Source organism: Aegilops tauschii, chromosome 3, assembly GCF_002575655.3.
Source record: "Aegilops tauschii subsp. strangulata cultivar AL8/78 chromosome 3, Aet v6.0, whole genome shotgun sequence".
Classification (NCBI taxonomy): domain Eukaryota; kingdom Viridiplantae; phylum Streptophyta; class Magnoliopsida; order Poales; family Poaceae; genus Aegilops; species Aegilops tauschii.
Window position 1 is genome coordinate 611910550 of NC_053037.3, and position 17439 is coordinate 611927988.

Below are 17439 nucleotides of genomic sequence, written 5' to 3' on the forward strand. Positions count from 1 at the left end.
GTTGTAGCTGAATGATTCTATCGGCAATTGAGCTGTGACGATGAAACATGCTCTATGTACCAATATGTGATGAAACAAATAAACTAGAAAGTATAAGGTTAAAAGTAAAGTTGAGATCAAGGGGGAGAATGTTAGGTTGATCTCTCTCCCGTTTGAACCCAACGGGTCGAACGGGCCCCTGACTCGCGCCCTGGTCGGGGGCGCCCAACCAAACCATGGTTGCTGGGCCCCTGTCGCCAGCGCAATATAAAGAGGTGGGGTGCCGGGGCATGCATCACGAGGTTGACCGTGCACCACAACACCACCAACACACCAATCCGATCTAGGCTTGCGCTAGGCCGACGGGAAGCTCCACCACCGCCGCCATCCACTCTCTGCCATCACCGGCCACCGTCACCATGTGGCCGGCACCGGGAGTTCCTCATCTGGACAAGGAGAAGGTAGGTTCACCGGGATCACTAGCCTACACCGATCCAAAGGATCTATCAGATTACACACATGCTAATTTGGACCGAGTAACAGACACACTTCACACTACAATACAATATGGACTCCGAAATAAGCACATCACGGTTAAGCGTTCAAAATGAGGGTGCATTAAGAAGGTTGTTGTCAGCATCCCCAGGTGCCATGATATGTGTGCTGAAGAGGAGTACCATATTTCGCTCTCCACTAAACCAAAGCAAACAAATTAGAAAATGTTAGTGCGTGAGCCAGAATTTTTAAAAACTGACGTGGGGCCGTTTGAATGGAATAGCCGAGCTTGTGCACAAACGCGTGTTTGCCTTGCCTGCTCTCAATGTTTTAATACACACCAGCTGAGGTACGTACAGTATTAGTTACCGTTAAAAAACAGGGAGAAGACATGTCTGAACCACCTTGAGATTGAGATGTTTTGTTTTGCACAAGTGGACATGGAAATGGCCAAGATGCTTCCTGCACCTATTTTTCTATCGACCCTGCTTTTTTCTAGTTTTATGCCACTAAGGAAGGAATTATTTGCACGTAGGACCTTAACATGGGAAAGTGAAAATTCCCAGGTCTTGACTGAAGAAATTAGCAAAGTAAACAAGCTTAGCATGGAAATATGAGAGAATTGCAGGAGCTAAACCGAACAGAGAAAATGCAACCTGCTCCACTACTGATTGATTGAGCCTGTAATCTCTTCTTCCTCCTCCGCGTTGGTTTTTCTCGCCCTGGTCAACAAGCGGCTTCATCCCCTGCTGCTGCTCCAGCTTCTCCACCATCTCACGCCCCTGCTGCTGCACCTCCGCCGGAGACGACAGGGAGGCTGCTCATGACACTTGTTCCATCTCTCCGCCAAAAACCTGCTCAGGTCTATCTCCCTGTTTCTAGTCCAGCGTCGTCTTCTAGTTTCATAATTTGCTCGTTGTCAGATCGGATGTTTCTATTTTATTCGCACTGTTTAGTTAAGTGGTATGGTTTCACTGGTTTTCGATCTCGGGGTGGATCTGGAGTTCACTGTCTTTTCATCTCAGGGAGGATCTGGATTTCTTTTTTGCTTTAGCAAAGAGGGTCAACCACCGGCCGGTTGGATCTAGAGCACAAACATTGAAGTTAATTAACGCTGTATTTTCGAACTATCCATCATTTCAGTCGACGGTAAGCAGGCCTCGAAGAAACGACTGCTTCTGGAATATGCTTCTCGCTCCCGATTAATGGCGGCAACTGAAATTGTTTCAGCCATTCCAAGCTCGCCTTTCAAGTGAATCACTCTTCCAGCTCAGGTATTATACTCTTGCTCTAAAATTGCTGGAAATTAAAAAGAAAACCCGTTTGTATGGCTGGACTGTTCAGAAGGCTTTGTTTAAATGTTTCAGGCGCAGTGCAATCATAACTAGAGAAGCCAAGATAGATCCTTGTCCAGCCAGATATGGCTGCAATAGTTGTGAGCGCTTCAATAGGGGTGATGAACCCTCTCCTTCGTAAGCTGGCCACCCTGATGGGGGAGGAGTTCGCCAAGCTAAAGAACTTGAGGAAGGAGGTTAAGTACATCAGCGATGAGCTTAGCAGCATGAAGGATGCTCTAGAGAGCCTTGGGGATGTGGATGAGCTGGATATACAGACTGCGAGGTGGAGGGACACGGTCAGGGAGATGTCTTATGACATTGAGGATATTATCGATGACTTCATGTGCAAGGTTGGGGAGAAAAGCAAAAAATCTGGCTTTGTCTACGACACCATTCAACGCCTCAGAACTTCAAGGGCCCGCCATCGGATTGCTGGCCAGATCGAGGACATCAAGAAACTTGTGCATGAAACAAGTGAACGGCGTGAAAGATACAAGCTCGATGTCCCCACATCAGGCAATGTGGCAGTTGACCAACGAGTTGTCACACTCTATGCAAATGCAGCTAAACTCGTTGGTATGGAGGGCCCAACCATCGAGCTTGTCAGTTGGCTAAAAGATGAGGAGAAGCAGTTGAAGGTTGTATCAGTTGTTGGTTTCGGAGGTTTGGGTAAAACCACACTTGCCAATGAGGTATACCATAAGCTCAAGGGGGGATTTCATTGTGGTGTGTTTGTGCCAGTGTCTCAAAAGCCAAATATTCGTAAACTTCTGCATAGTTTATTAACCCAACTTGGGTATGGACAATCTCTTCAAGATTGCGAGTTAAATTTTCTTCTCGACCAACTCAGAGAAATTCTAGAAAATAAGAGGTACTTGTTCATACTTTGTATATTGCAGTTGTTCCCATGCGCCTCCAATACCAAGATTTTCCTAAAGATACATAAGACTTTTATCTTTGTTAATGAAATTTCAAATAATAGCATACATTTTGGACTTTATCTGTAGTTCATTTTCTCTATCATAGAAAATTAAATTAATGTTTGTCTCATTTCATGTGTTGTCAGCAGAAACATCTCTATCACCAACTACTTAATACATTAAGTTAGCTACAAAGCATCAACCTTATCTGATTTTTCATTTAACATGGGGGAAAAGAACAGTGAGTGCCGCATGAGGGGAGACTGAATTAATAAGAAACATGTGACGCCTTGACATCATAGGTACTTGCTTAGACAGTTAAACCATGTGCTTTAAAACTGAATGTAAGCTAGTTTTGTTTATTACTTCTTCCGTCCGGGTTTGTTAGGCCAAATTTGACCATACATTTACGTCACAAAATATGATTTAAATGTAGCAGAAATAATACCATTGAACAGTTCTTTTGCATACAAATCAAACAATATAATTTTTATGACATGTCACTTAGACTTTGCAAAATACAAAGAAGCCTAACAAACTCAGACGGAGAAAGTATTATGTTCTTCTATATGAAGTAATATTTAATTGGCTGGAAATAATTTTTCTTACCTCGAAACCTTTTTAAAATAATTTGGTAGTTTCTTGATATTTTACTTACCGCTATACTGATTTTCATGCAGGTACTTGGTTATCATCGATGATTTATGGGACATATCAGCGTGGAGTGTTATTAAATGTGCTTTCCCAGAAAATAATCTTAGTAGTAGATTAATAGTAACAACAAGAATCAGGAGTGTGGCTGAGGCATGTTGTTTCAGTCACCATGAGAACATTCTGGAAATGAAACCTCTTAGTGAAGAAGATTCAAGGAAATTGCTGTGAAGAAGCTTGCCCGGGTCAACTCAGAGATGTTTCAGTTGAGATTCTCAAGAAATGTGGTGGTTTGCCACTTGCAATCATCAGCATATCCAGCCTATTAGCAAGTGGAAGTTCTGACCGAAAGGAGAGGTGGAAACATGTACTGAATTCTTTGGGGTCAGTGCCAGGCACAAACCTCACCTTGTAAGCAATGAGACCGATCTTGAACCTAAGCTACAAGAATCTTCCTCACCACCTCAAGACATGCTTCTTGTATCTTGGTATGTTTCTAGAGGACTCTGAAATATCTAGGCACGAGTTGGTAAGACTATGGGTGTCTGAAGGTTTTGTTAGTAAAGCACGTAGACAAAGCCCAGAACAGACTGCGATAAGTTATTTCAATGAGCTTGTCAACAGGAGCCTTATTCAGCCTGTATGGATTCACACGGATGGGTCAGTGAGATCTTGCAAACTACATGACATGTTGTCGGATCTTATCTTGTACAAGTCGGCACAAGAGAATTTTATCACTATAGTAGACAACTCAGAGGCCATTACAGGAGTGCTTCAAAAGCCTCGTCGGATGCTCTTCAACTTGGACTGTGCAACATTGCCAGGGGACATTAGTATGTCACAAGTGCAATCATTTGCAAATTGGAGAGGCTCCATGAATATACCTCCTCTGGCTGAGTTCATGTATCTTCGAGTGTTTATTGCCGACTTCAGATCTAATTCTGTTGATGACAACCAGAAAATCGACCTGACAGGATTGTGCAAGTTATATCAGTTGAGACATATAGAGATTCGTGGCTGTGGTAACTGTGAGCTACCATCGAAGATTAGAGGACTACAAAAGTTGGAAACATTTGATATAGATGGATCCTGTATCCCAATGGATATTTTTCACCTGCCGCGCTTGCTGGATCTGAATGTTCCAAGTGTTGAAAGGCTGCCTGAGGGCATTGGTAAAATGAAATCCCTACAACGTCTGGCTCAGTTTGACACGCTTCACAGTTCACTCGACAGTACGAAGGGCCTAGGAGAGCTCACCAATCTGACCACTCTATCTCTCAGAACCGGTTTCTCTGAAGATGTGGACATGGATGTTCTAAACTCTTCTTTGGGAAAACTTTGTAACCTCGAGTTGCTGCAATTAAGTTCATCCGGTGATTCTTGGATACCTGACGCACTAACCTTGTCGCCTCCTCCCCCCAATCTCGTGAGAATCTACAGGATGAAAAGGTCCCACGTCCCTAACTGGATTGGGGAATTACATAACCTCCAGACCTTGGATCTCATTGTTGAGAAGCTGGACAATGATGGTGTTGGTATTCTTGCGGGGTACCAGCCCTCGTCGACCTGAATTTAACGTTTGATAGAGCCTTGGAAGAAACAATTGCCTTTGATGGGACATCATTCGCAATCCTAAAACGGTTTGATGTCAGGTGGAAGAACATGGCACACCTGACCTTCCAAGCTGGGGCAATGCCTAACGTCCAGAGGCTCTTTATGTGTTTGAACGCCAAGGAGTGGAATCAGGACGAGAGCGCCACACCTACAGGTATTGAGCACTTGTCAGCACTTGAAAGAATCTCTGTACTGATCGAGGGTGGTACTGAATCTGAAGGGAGAAGCGCAGAATCAGCCATTAGGAGCGCTCTCAACATGCATCCCAAGTCCAACCATGCTCATATTACAGTGGGTATCGAGTGATGTAGGATAATCCTCGGTATCATCCACGACCAGCAGCTGGTACGTTCAAATTTCCACCTCCAGTCTCCAGACTCCAGTCTGTCTCTTATCTGCTTCCTAGTAACTACTGGGTGATGTTCATCTGTTCTTGTTTGGGTTGTAGCTTGCCCAATACCGTACTTTATTTACTACCTACTTTTTTGGGTTCTAGCAAGACTACCCTAGATGTATGCAGATTGAAAAACTGGAGATGCCTAATTTAACTCGAAAATTCAGAGCTCTATCGACATTTCTTTGAACATTATTCGAGTAGTTATGATTCCCCTTCTGAACGGGCATTAAACAATTTGAGGTGCATATAGCTTCAAGTAAAGTACTTTAATTTTACTAGCAGAAATGCCCGTGCGTTGCAACGGGAGAAAGTTTATGTTACCCCCTAGCCCAATAGGCATGATTTAAAAGACATATGACAATTGTGCTTTTAGCCATACCATCTTTGCAAAATGGTTAACAAATATAAGCATTGTCCAGTTTGTAGCTTTTCTAGTTTATTCTCACCTCCATTGTTTCAGGTGCTGCACCCACGATGTAAATGTGAGAAACTTGTAATCTAAGAGACAGAAGGACTGAGGGTTTATATTGGGTTAATTATTACGACTGGCTCATTAACCAAGAACCGAAAATATGGATAATTATTTTTTACTAAATCTAGAACATTTTTCTTGTGGACATGGAACAATGTTCTATAAAAGCTATAACAATTTTATCCTTAACTAAAAACCATTTTTTGCAGAACATTGTCCTACCAAACAAATACATATCCTAACTTTATAAAAGCTGCGACCGGCATGGCGCAATGCGAAGACGGTGTGAGGGCTGCGGCGGGCCGGCGACGGTGCAACAGTGGCAACGGAGAGGGGCAGGAAGCTGTAGCGAAGGATGGCGAGCTGCGACTTACGGCAAGGACGGTGGCCGTGGGCAGCGGAACGGCGACAGTACGTGCGTAAGGAAGGAGTTGTGCGTGTGCATGATGGAAAGGAAAAAAGATCAAACGGCTGTGACTGCGTGAACGGACGGATAGAGGCGACCGGCCAGAGCTAGGGCCGATCGACCGGCAAGCACTGACCTATTTTTTTTCTTATGGATTTTATTTTAGCAAACACAATGGTGCAATTCAAATTTAGTTTAGATGTTCCATTTATAAAATCTGACTTTTCTATGTTTTGTTAGTGATTGTGGGTGCCCCCCTAGACTGTTGGTCTCCACTTTAAGCGAAGTAATAGATTTACTACAGTACTATAGTTACTGAACATCACATATTCAAATAATTAACATCCGCCCCACCATGTCAGTGTAGTGTCAAGCTAATTTGTGTAACAAATTTTCATAGTATTATCCATACTGGACGGCTAACCTCAAGCGGATCGACGGCTCGCTCGATGGACGAAAAAGAGGGGAACAAACACTTTCAGTGAAAATTCTGATTGCAGCCTGCGTTCTAAATCAGATGAATTGCATACAATATAAAATTTCTAAAATTTGAGCATAATATGATAAGTATTCTGTTGGTTTTTGTAATTCAGGTGCAAGAGCTATAACAATCGGCAAGCATAAAAACACAACGGGCAAGTTGAGGAAAAATACGTTTTGGGAGGAGCTGCCAAATTTTGATACATCGACACTGGTCAATTGGAAGAACAGGGAGCCCCTCCCCGGTTCCATTGCTTGAACGAAACCAAACCTGCACGTGATCTCCTACGTCATCAACATGCAAAACACCACACTAAGACAAGAACATTGCACGATCAGTATTCTCCATCAATTCCGTTGTGCATATATGAGTAGTTTCTCAAATTAACATGAAGATATGACAGTCAATACCCGTTGGTCGGCTGCATAAATGCCGCAATTTTTTCCCCAAAAGGACCGTCATTACTGAACAAGCTCACAGAGAACGCTGCATGGGAGCCCACGTAGAAATTCGGGTGCATGTCCCGGCCAGACGATATGGGTCATGTTACGTAGAGTTGCAGCATACACAACGATCGAGTTTGTCTGCATCCTTACTACATGTTCTATATAATCCTCAATCAAATAAAATCCAGGTGGATCAGTGCCTTAATATCCCAGGCGGCGTCGCAGATGAACTTTGATGCACGGAGCAGTCGTTGAACATCTGCCAAGCCAGCACCATGTCGAAGCGGCGAGTCGACGGCGATGGGTATTGCTGGGACACCCGGACACCTGAGGGTAGTAGCTACACACGTCGACCGTTCTGCCATGCCTTCTAGGAGTCCCGCACCGGCGACCACTGCAACCTCGAGCCCAGCGTCTCCACCATCCCGAACTATTCGTTGGCTTCTGGACCTGCCTCTTCGGCAATCCTCGATGCGTCCGCTGCGCCAGTCGAGCCGAAGGAATACGACGCGCCGCTGCGGCTCGTGTGGATCCCGCTAGTCCTCACCGCTGGCGGCAAGAAGCGGCTCAACACGGAGGCACGGTAGGCTGGTGCGCGAAGTGGAGCTAGTCCATGCAGCTAAAGACGAAGCGTCATTGCGGATCCGATCAAACTTAAGACCTCGACTCCTGTGGGAGGCCACAATGTGCGTCATCTAGCAGGCCGGCGGTGGCGCGACGGCCTCGGGCTAGAATCTAATCAGACTTCACCATCGAGGGGAGGCTGCGCTCTTGGTTGTTTGCCGAGTTCGCCGCGGCTGGAGAGGCAGGGGAGGGCAACAACGTCGACACCGAGCCGCCATCTACCTGACCTGCCACAGCTCCTTCTTTCCGCCTCCAGAACGGTGGTAAATATAGGATCTTGGGCTGGTCAACATTATAGTCCGTAAAGGACATAAACGGGACAAGCATGAACGGCCAAGCGGGTGCCTTTCCGGCTTTCCCACGTTACGGCCAGGAGCGATGCGGTCTCCACAATTGTTCTAGTCTATCCTAATGAAATAAAAGAAAAAATAGGTCTAAATCTCGGCCGTCAATTATTATTAACATAAAATCAACGGATATAAAGGGATGACTTATGGAGAACTATGAAAGCCTCCATCTTTTAATATTAGGTAAAGATATGTTGGCACTGTTCGATTAACTCGGCAAACTAGTAATTTCCGGAGTTCAACCATTCTCATAGACACTGATTTTCAGGGAAGTCGATTCTTTTCTATGGAGCAAGATGATGAGAGAACATTGAGGTGTCTCCAACATTTATGCTGAATTGTAACTCCAACATTTAACCTGCCAAGGAACATCGAGGCATCTACATTTCCTTCCCGGCCGGAATATCAAGCTATCACTTTTTTTTTTGTGATATCTCCTAGTTATCTCGTCCAACTGTTTGTTTCTCGTTTATCTCTAAGATAACGCAGGCTCACGCTTTGCTCGGGTTTCTCATGTATTGTAAATTTGTAATAAGGCTTGATGGATAGTGGAATGTTGGATCGGCCGGGTATCCTTTTGTAGTGGACCCTTCGCGAAACCCTCCCCCCCCCCCACCCCCCCCCCCCACCACACACACACACACACACACACGCCGCCACCCGCGAGGCGGCCGGGGCGGGCGCCCAGATCCCCCAGCCGCCGGTCTCCCCTCCTCCTCCCTCGCCGCCGCCAGGGGCCGTGGCCGGGCTAAGCCCGACAGGCGCCGGCGCCGGCGGGGCCTGCTCTTCCTCCTCCACGCGATGGGGACGGCGCGGGTTCCTCCATCGAGGGCAGGCGCGGGGCACCGTGTCGTGGCGGTGCACGGCCCTCCGGCAGTGCATGGCGCTGCGTGGCCGGCTGCGCGGTGGAGTGGGATCCGCCCGACAGGCGGCGCGGGCTGCGGGCGGCGGCTGGGGTCCGGCTTCGGGCTGCTGGCGGCTGCGGTGGTTCCTCTCCGTCGCGGGCATGCGGATGTGGTGTGGCTCGGCCGGTGGCGGTCCGACGATCTGGTGGTGGTGGCCGGCGGTGCGCGTGGTGGTGGTGCTTCCACTTGGCAGCTCTCTGTGCGGGAAGGCAGGGGAGCGGCTTCGACAGGGGCGGCGGAGCCGACGGCGTGCCGGCTGCAGCGCGAAGGCGAGAACTTTACGGGCCTCGGAGATCCCGGGCGGGCCTGTGCGGCCACGGGCCTGGTGTGTTCCTGCTATTGCGTCCGGTCAGCTACCGTCTTCGACGGTGGAGGTGGGGCCCTCCCGCGTGCCGACGGTGCTGCTGCCCTAGTCCAGGCTCCTCTTCTTCATTGTGCAGACCATGCTTCACGGTGCCGTGGTGAGACAGCGTGGGAAGCTTCGTGACCGGGTTGGCGCAGGGTGAGGGTCTGTTTGGTGGCGAGCTTTGGAGTGCCTGAGTTGGAGGTTGGGATCTGGAGAAATCCCTGTTGGCTTGGCCGACATCGACGCGGTGACGCTTGTGGGTGCCGCCAGATCTTCCTGGAGGGCATCGGGGCTACCCTTCCTCTCTCCTCATCGCGTACCGGGGGAAACCCTTGGCAGCAGCGTCGTGATCGTCGCGTCCCTTCTTGGAGGTGTTGATTGGTACCGGTCCTTCGGAGGCTCGGAGCTTGGTGGGTGATCTCTGGTGGGTGCAGCTGTCACGAGGCTTCTTCGTTTCTTTGTCGATCCGCCGTTGTCGGCATTTGTTTCTCTTGTATTTTCTCTTTCTTTTCTTTTGGGCGTGACTGTGTTGCTTCCGCCCCAGCACCTATCGTTGGATGTCTCGATTGGTTGCTTTGTATACAAAGCAGGGGAAACCCTTTTTCGGTAAAATAAGGCTTGATGGTGGGCAGGAGTTGTCACTTGTTACTTGCTGCTCCGTTGACTAGCCAGCCAGGGATTATATGCACTTGTTATTGTTGTATGTGTAGGTTTGTTTCTTGCATCAAACTGAATGTTTCTTATTTGTATTAAACTGAATATTTATTCCTTGTAGTACTGTTTGCATTTCTAAAAGGGACAATTGAGATGTTGTACTATTTTGCTACATTAATTCCTATGCGAGTTTGTGTTGAATCGCTGCATGTTGTATCTACATGATCCACTCTATATATTGTCAGCGTACATGGAGCAGTAGCAGAGCATGGGAAAGTTTCTGAATATGTTGTGTACATGGGCTCGGATAAATCATTTTCAACAGGCTCCTTTCCTGTTCACCGGAGCTGCGACCTTCGCCAGCGGGGAGCTGCATGCGGCGAACCGGCAAGAGCCTGGGCGAACCGGGGGGCGCTGCAACCAGGGACGGGCGATGTTGGGAACAAGCGGCAGGGACGCTGGTGAGCAGCGTTGACGATGGCGGGCAAGCGCGACCTTTTTCCCTGTGCTTTTGTCTATCTACGTCACGAGGTTGAAGAACGATTGGCTCAGATCCAACGGGTATTTATAGACTGATCGGGCGGCTAGGACTAGACCGGCCGAACCCCCAGCGCCTACCGTCGCCCTTCTATGTACTAGTACTATTGTTATTGTTGTGTGTGTATCGTGTGCGAGAAGTGCAGGGCTGCACGCAGCGGCAGCTGCACGCAGTTCATCCACGGCTGCTACTGCTTCGCGATTTGGATCAGCTGCATGTGCTACTTGGCGTATATAGCGGCGAGAGCGGGCGTTCTGGTTCGTATTTGCTGTATTTGATGTACCGGCGCTGACAGTTGTCTGGCGCACCTGCGGAGCACTGTGCACGCGCAGAATGAAGTACACAATATTACCGTTGCGACGAACACTGTATAACGTAAACTTACGTACCACACATGCACGTATTTAAGGCCCATGCGAGAAGTCGTTGTCGCAGTACCGATCTTTTTTGACTTTCTCGTTCGAACTAGCGTACAAGCACAATTAGGATCGACGCCGCCGTGCCGCGATGGTCCCCCCCCCCCCCCCCCCCCCCCCCCCCATCCTGTGCCCGCGGTGCGCACAGCGCGAAGGAGCTTCTTCTTCAGAGCAACCGAAGCAGCCTGCACACACATAAATATGAATGAGTGAAACTTCATATGTAAACATTCATAATCCGGCCATATGGTAAATTGCAGACACACACCTCAGTCAAGTTCAGCGGGTGTTGCCCAGGCACAAAGCTGATGATGTGGTGGACTACCTGCATCGCCGTGTCCGTGCTGAGACAAATAGAGGTTACCCGACATTAGCATACAAAGCAGATCTGGAAATTCATTCTTTTCTGATGCAAGCAAAACACACCTCTCATAGGCACCTGTAGCAAAACACAACTTTTGAAATCGCACCACCAAGCCTCTCATTCACCGAATTGACATTGCTGTCATTACGGCTGTCTATCATTGCGAGCACACTGGTCATGCAAAACTCAACATGGTTCCTCAAATTCATATTTTCCTCACAAACAGAGGACATGTGTGCATGCATGACGGCGCTCAAATACTCAACCACCTACATGGAAATTGCACACCCAGGAACACGTCACCACACTAGGAAGATGGGAAATGAAAAATGACATAATCTTACACGAGCTTCCACACAGTTACAATACCTCTGCCTGCCACCCGGGAACACTTGACAACAAAACTATTTTCTCGCTCGGACCGGCTCCTGGGTCAGGGACAGCTTCTGTAGCACAAGGCATGTCCATGGCCGCTAAGTTGCCAGCAGCACCCCGCGCACCGTCAGGCCTAATCTGCAAAGAGGAAACCAAAACGGGCATGAGTATAACTATTACAATATATAAAGCACCGCAATAACAACGAATAGGTTATATGCATATCATACAGAAGGAAGCCCTCAGCACCCCGTAAAACTTCAATTACCTTAGCTCTGCCGTACATCCGGTGCCCTCCATTGCTTATACGATCAGAGTCAAGAGCAGCAAGCAGGCGGAAGTCCTCAGCGTCATACACCGTCATCCGGTGACGCCCAGGTTGCAAACCCCGCCCAGCAACCATCGCATCAAATGCAATCACCTGGGACAATTTAGGAGACGAAGCAACATATCAGAACTGGCAGAGTTGGTTAACTAATAACCCAACAGCGACCACGACACACCACAGTTTATGAAAGGAAGGAACCGAATCAGAATGGATTGGGTACCTGAGGCACCATCAGGAACCCTTGCAAGTGCACCATAGTTGCACCGGCTTCCAGATCTTCTCGCATTTTGCTCACACCAGTCATTATTACAGCTTTTATGTACCCACACCAGTCAAACTCAAACATCTTTGATGGATCACGCACAGCAACAAACACCTCAGGGCTTATTGGATCCTCCCTCCGGTTTGCTTTAGGGTTGAACAAACAAGCAGTACAGAGAAGAGCGAACGCAGCACACTGCCTGTTTGCCTCATATTCAACACTTAGATCGCCTGGGGAAGCAAGCACCGACTCTAGCATTCTCAATGTGATCCTATCTACCGATGCATCCAGACCCAGACCGACACACACATCCCTCAAGACGTCACGATCGACACAGCTAGGCTCATGCGGGAAGGGGATGTCCCTGGCGCCCGTACCCAGACCGACCACATCCCTTATAGCATTAGCCGTCACTGGCCGGGAACTGCCATCGCCCATACGAACGGTTCTCCTAATCGGATCTATCCTAGTTGCGTTCCAGAAACTGTACCGACGGTCTATATTTAGCAGCCCCGGAAGGGATAGCATGGCGCCAAAGTCCTTCTCAGCGAAAAGCCTCTTTTGCGAATCAGTGAGACGAGCAACGACCGCATTGACTAGCTTAGGGGATAGATAGTTCATGACCCGGACCTTGCCGCAGTCTGTATCAGATTCGCCGCTCGCATTCTCATCTCCGGCCACCGTGGGTTGGGGCGCCGAAGTGTTCGCACTTGGGACCGCGCTCGAGCTGCTGCCCGTCGCGGCCGCGTTCGACCGCGTCCCAAGACGCCCCATCATACACAAGCACTGCAAGTTGAACCGATTGGGGTTTTAGAATCGCGCAAAGCTCACCGAAAGCGAATAAGAAACCTCCAAGAGAATAACGAGCTGACGAAGAAACCAAAAAACAGTTGGTGGGAGGCGAACGATACCTTACGTTGCTGGGCTTGCCCGGATGGGATGAAGCAAGAAGTCGCCGCCTGCTAGGTGAGGGTGAGGGGGAGAGCGATGCAGAGGAAGAGTGATTTTTGCGAGTGAATGAGCTGCAGCGCGGAGAGGCAGTGTTTTAATCGTTTGCCCTGCTCTGCCAGAGCACGCGCTATCCAGGTGGCGACGGAAGTCGAGAGAGATAGACGCAGAGCGGGGCACAGGAAGTGATTTCCTTGTCTCATTGCAGCAACCGCGCATTAATCCAGCTGCCCCAACCACACCAATGTGACATTATTCTCTATATTTACCATTTTTTTCACGGACATAAACGCAATTCCAACTAATACACAAGGGTAGAGGTGTGCAGGCTACTAAACCTCAAGCCAACACACACCACTGGCAAGCCGCCGCTCCCCCCCCTCCCCCCCATGCACACAAAATCGCGACGAAGGGCGAGGTCCATACGAGAGCACGCACAGCAGCTGATCCCACTTTACTTCGCTTGTGGAGGCGCATCTGCACGCAAGGACCTAGCCTGGCCCATAACGTCCAATCAGCTCTAGGGGCCGCGCAGCACGCGACGTAGCTGTGGTGTAGCTGCTGCAGGGAGCAGAATAGATGCCGTAAAGTGTGATCATCGCGCGCATTGATCGGCCCTGTACCGCACCCCCCGACACAGAGTGATTTTTGGTTAATGCACACAGATACACGTTCGGAGACCATGGCCGTCTCCCATCCATTTAAGCATAACGTTGACACAATTTTTTTTATTCCATACGAGAAGACAAATACATTGAGCGCCAAACAAACCCACGAACGACATAACACACCACACCCATGTACGCAAACAATCATATTGTTGGCATATGTTTATTGAGCTTTCCTCGGCTCGCGCACTCCATTACTAAATGTGAGCCTTCAAGCAAGAGCTGCTCGCCTCGGCCGAATCTTGTTCAACGGCAGCGAATCCATCGTACGTGCTGGAGGCAGCGTCCCCGTCATGAGAGCACGGCGCACGCACCGAGCCGCCAGTGTTGACCAGCGGGTCGTGTTCCCCAACCTGCTCGCACACAAACCCAGTCACCGCGACCTGGCGACACGGAAATTTTCGGTTAGTAGGGTACAAGAAAATTTACACGCAACAGGACCAAATGTTCAGAAAAAAAAGCCCAACATAATGGACACGGGCAAAAATTTCGATCAAATGCATTTTTTTAGAGGAAACGAAAGAATTATCAACCTTGGAGAGCGACACGCTGGCCGCCGCTGACGCGTTCCTACGTTGGCGCTTGACCAAACAACGGGTTCTCACAGCCGTCGCCCTCCTTTGGAACCGGACGTGCGAGCGCAGCAGGCAGCCGAAACCAAGGAGAGAGGAGAAAGCTGCAGGGGCGCCATGCAGTGCTGGACTGGGGACGATGAGCAAACTAGAGGGAGAGAAAGCCCAGCGTGCTGCGTCTCAGCGTGCTGCTTACAAGCATCAGCAAGCAAGTGTTTAAATAGAACATGGGCGACTTACACCAACCCCCCTAGTCCCCACAGCAAATTCAAATGTTCAAAAAACGGAGGGCCACTCCAATCCAATCTCACAGTACACGGAGCTGCACCTCATCGACTCATCAATTCCTGATAGCACCCGTACTACAGACGACCTGCTACCATCGCCACTTGCTTTGGAAAGTAGGCACGTATCATGATTTGCATTGACAGAAAAAGATTCCACAAATATTAAAGTGCATGGTACAACACCGAGCAACCATATGAACTCGTTTTCAAAATCACAAGGCGGTTGGTCGAAGCCGGAAAAATAAACTTAACAGGATTACATCACTTTTGACAGCCCCACAACAGTTAGGACATAACTTATTGGAAAATCAATATCACACGGCCAAACTAGGTCTATCAGCATGAAAATCCAATTACATTCCTTACAGCGCCACACAACACTCATTGCAAAAACAAATCACAGTCACAATTTATGCCTAACCGCGGGAAATCAAACTACTCAAATTATGGGTAACTGCAACAGATCACACCATCAGTTTGGCCGATCAGGTTTAAGTTTCAACCAACTGCACCAGATGTTGATCCAAACATCACTCAACTGGCCCGTCGCGAGGCCTTCTCACGAATGGCAATACTGGATTGAAACAACTTGTTTTCTTGTGCCCAACTACACCGCAATTGCCGCAGGTAGGTATTTTGCGAGGTTTCTTCGGAAGATCACCCCTGCGGGGGCACGTCGTGCTTTTGTGCCCTTTCTCCCTACAGACTGTACAAAACCTCGACCGCGCGTCCTTGACCTCATATCCAGGCTTGTTCCTAGCAGTGGTTGGCCTACCCTTCTGCTTCTTCCTATCGGCCGGCAGCAACATTGACAGTGAGAGGCTTGAGCCAGCTTCCCCTGAAACAGAATTAAGTCCACACTCGGTTGAGATGAACATCTGAGAACACATGTCGTCTGGGTGCGAGTAACCTGCTCCCATATCCTGAGTTGGATTGGCTGAATCCCCAATTTGAGTTTGGTCCACCAAACTTTTGCCGTCCTTGATCGCTGCCAAAACAGTCAATTCCTCCTTGCCTGCGATCAGTATGTCCATTGCTCTGTCGAATGCATCCACGTTGCTATCCCCCACCTGCACAAACTCGAGAGCGGTCAGGTGTAGTGATGTATGCCTGTAGGAGGATAACCTCGGAGGCCCTTGATCCTTTTGGTAATGCAGGAGGTGTAGTGGCAAATTGTCGCGGGCATCTACTGTCCACCTCTTGAGGACATGGAAACTCGGTATTTTCCGCACCCCAAGGTGAATTAGGACATGCTACAATGCATGGGGGAGAAATAACATTAGGTCCAGAAGACGGAAGTCTGGTTAAATCATTGTGAAGAAACTATTTTTACTGAGGTCTCTCTAACATGAAGGGGGCCGGTAGTAATTACCTTGATTGCATGGCAACAAAGCATCCCCATGTGCTCGAAGAGCCCACATTCGCACGAAAACCTAGCGCCGCCATCATGGACACAGACAACATGCATTTCGCGGCACCACTTCTCTCGCTTCTCAGCTTCGACGTGCCGAACTTTGTAGCTGATGCTGTTGGAAATATGCCCTAGAGGCAATAATAAATAGGTTATTATTATATTTCCTTGTTCATGATAATCGTTTATTATCCATGCTAGAATTGTATTGATAGGAAACTCAGATACATGTGTGGATACATAGACAACACCATGTCCCTAGTAAGCCTCTAGTTGACTAGCTCGTTGATCAATAGATGGTTACGGTTTCCTGACCATGGACATTGGATGTCGTTGATAACGGGATCACATCATTAGGAGAATGATGTGATGGACAAGACCCAATCCTAAGCCTAGCACAAGATCGTGTAGTTCGTTTGCTCAGAGCTTTTCTAATGTCAAGTATCATTTCCTTAGACCATGAGATTGTGCAACTCCCGGATACCGTAGGAATGCTTTGGGTGTACCAAACGTCACAACGTAACTGGGTGGCTATAAAGGTGCACTACAGGTATTTCCGAAAGTGTCTGTTGGGTTGGCACGAATCGAGACTGGGATTTGTCACTCCGTGTAAACGGAGAGGTATCTCTGGGCCCACTCGGTAGGACATCATCATAATGTGCACAATGTGACCAAGGAGTTGATCATGGGATGATGTGAGTTACAGAACGAGTAAAGAGACTTGCCGGTAACGAGATTTAACAAGGTATAGGGATACCGACGATCGAATCTCGGGCAAGTAACATATCGATAGACAAAGGGAATTGCATACGGGATTGATTGAATCCCCGACATCGTGGTTCATCCGATGAGATCATCGTGGAACATGTGGGAGCCAACATGGGTATCCAGATCCCGCTGTTGGTTATTGACCGGAGAACGTCTCGGTCATGTCTGCATGGTTCCCGAACCCGTAGGGTCTACACGCTTAAGGTTCGATGACGCTAGGGTTATAGGGAAAGCATGTACGTGGTTACCGAATGTTGTTTGGAGTCCCGGATGAGATCCCGGACGTCATGAGGAGTTCCGGAATGGTCCGGAGGTAAAGATTTATATATGGGAAGTCCTGTTTTGGTCACCGGAAAAGTTTCGGGTGAAATCGGTAATGTACCGGGACCACCGGGAGGGTCCCGGGGGTCCACCAAGTGGGGCCACCA

At 48.5% G+C, this 17439-nt stretch overlaps 1 long non-coding RNA gene and 1 pseudogene across 1 annotated transcript; one reads left to right on the top strand and one right to left on the bottom strand.

Annotated features, from left to right (window-relative positions):
* Positions 1-1089: 1089 nt before the first annotated feature.
* Positions 1090-6469, top strand: LOC109771525 (disease resistance protein RGA5-like; annotated as a pseudogene).
* A 7549-nt stretch (positions 6470-14018) lies between these two features.
* On the bottom strand, positions 14019-14889 carry LOC120962094 (uncharacterized). The gene is made up of 2 exons (XR_005752912.3): positions 14507-14889; positions 14019-14356 (listed from the first exon to the last, which is right to left on the bottom strand). It is a non-coding gene; the product is annotated as an uncharacterized lncRNA (long non-coding RNA).
* Positions 14890-17439: the final 2550 nt, after the last annotated feature.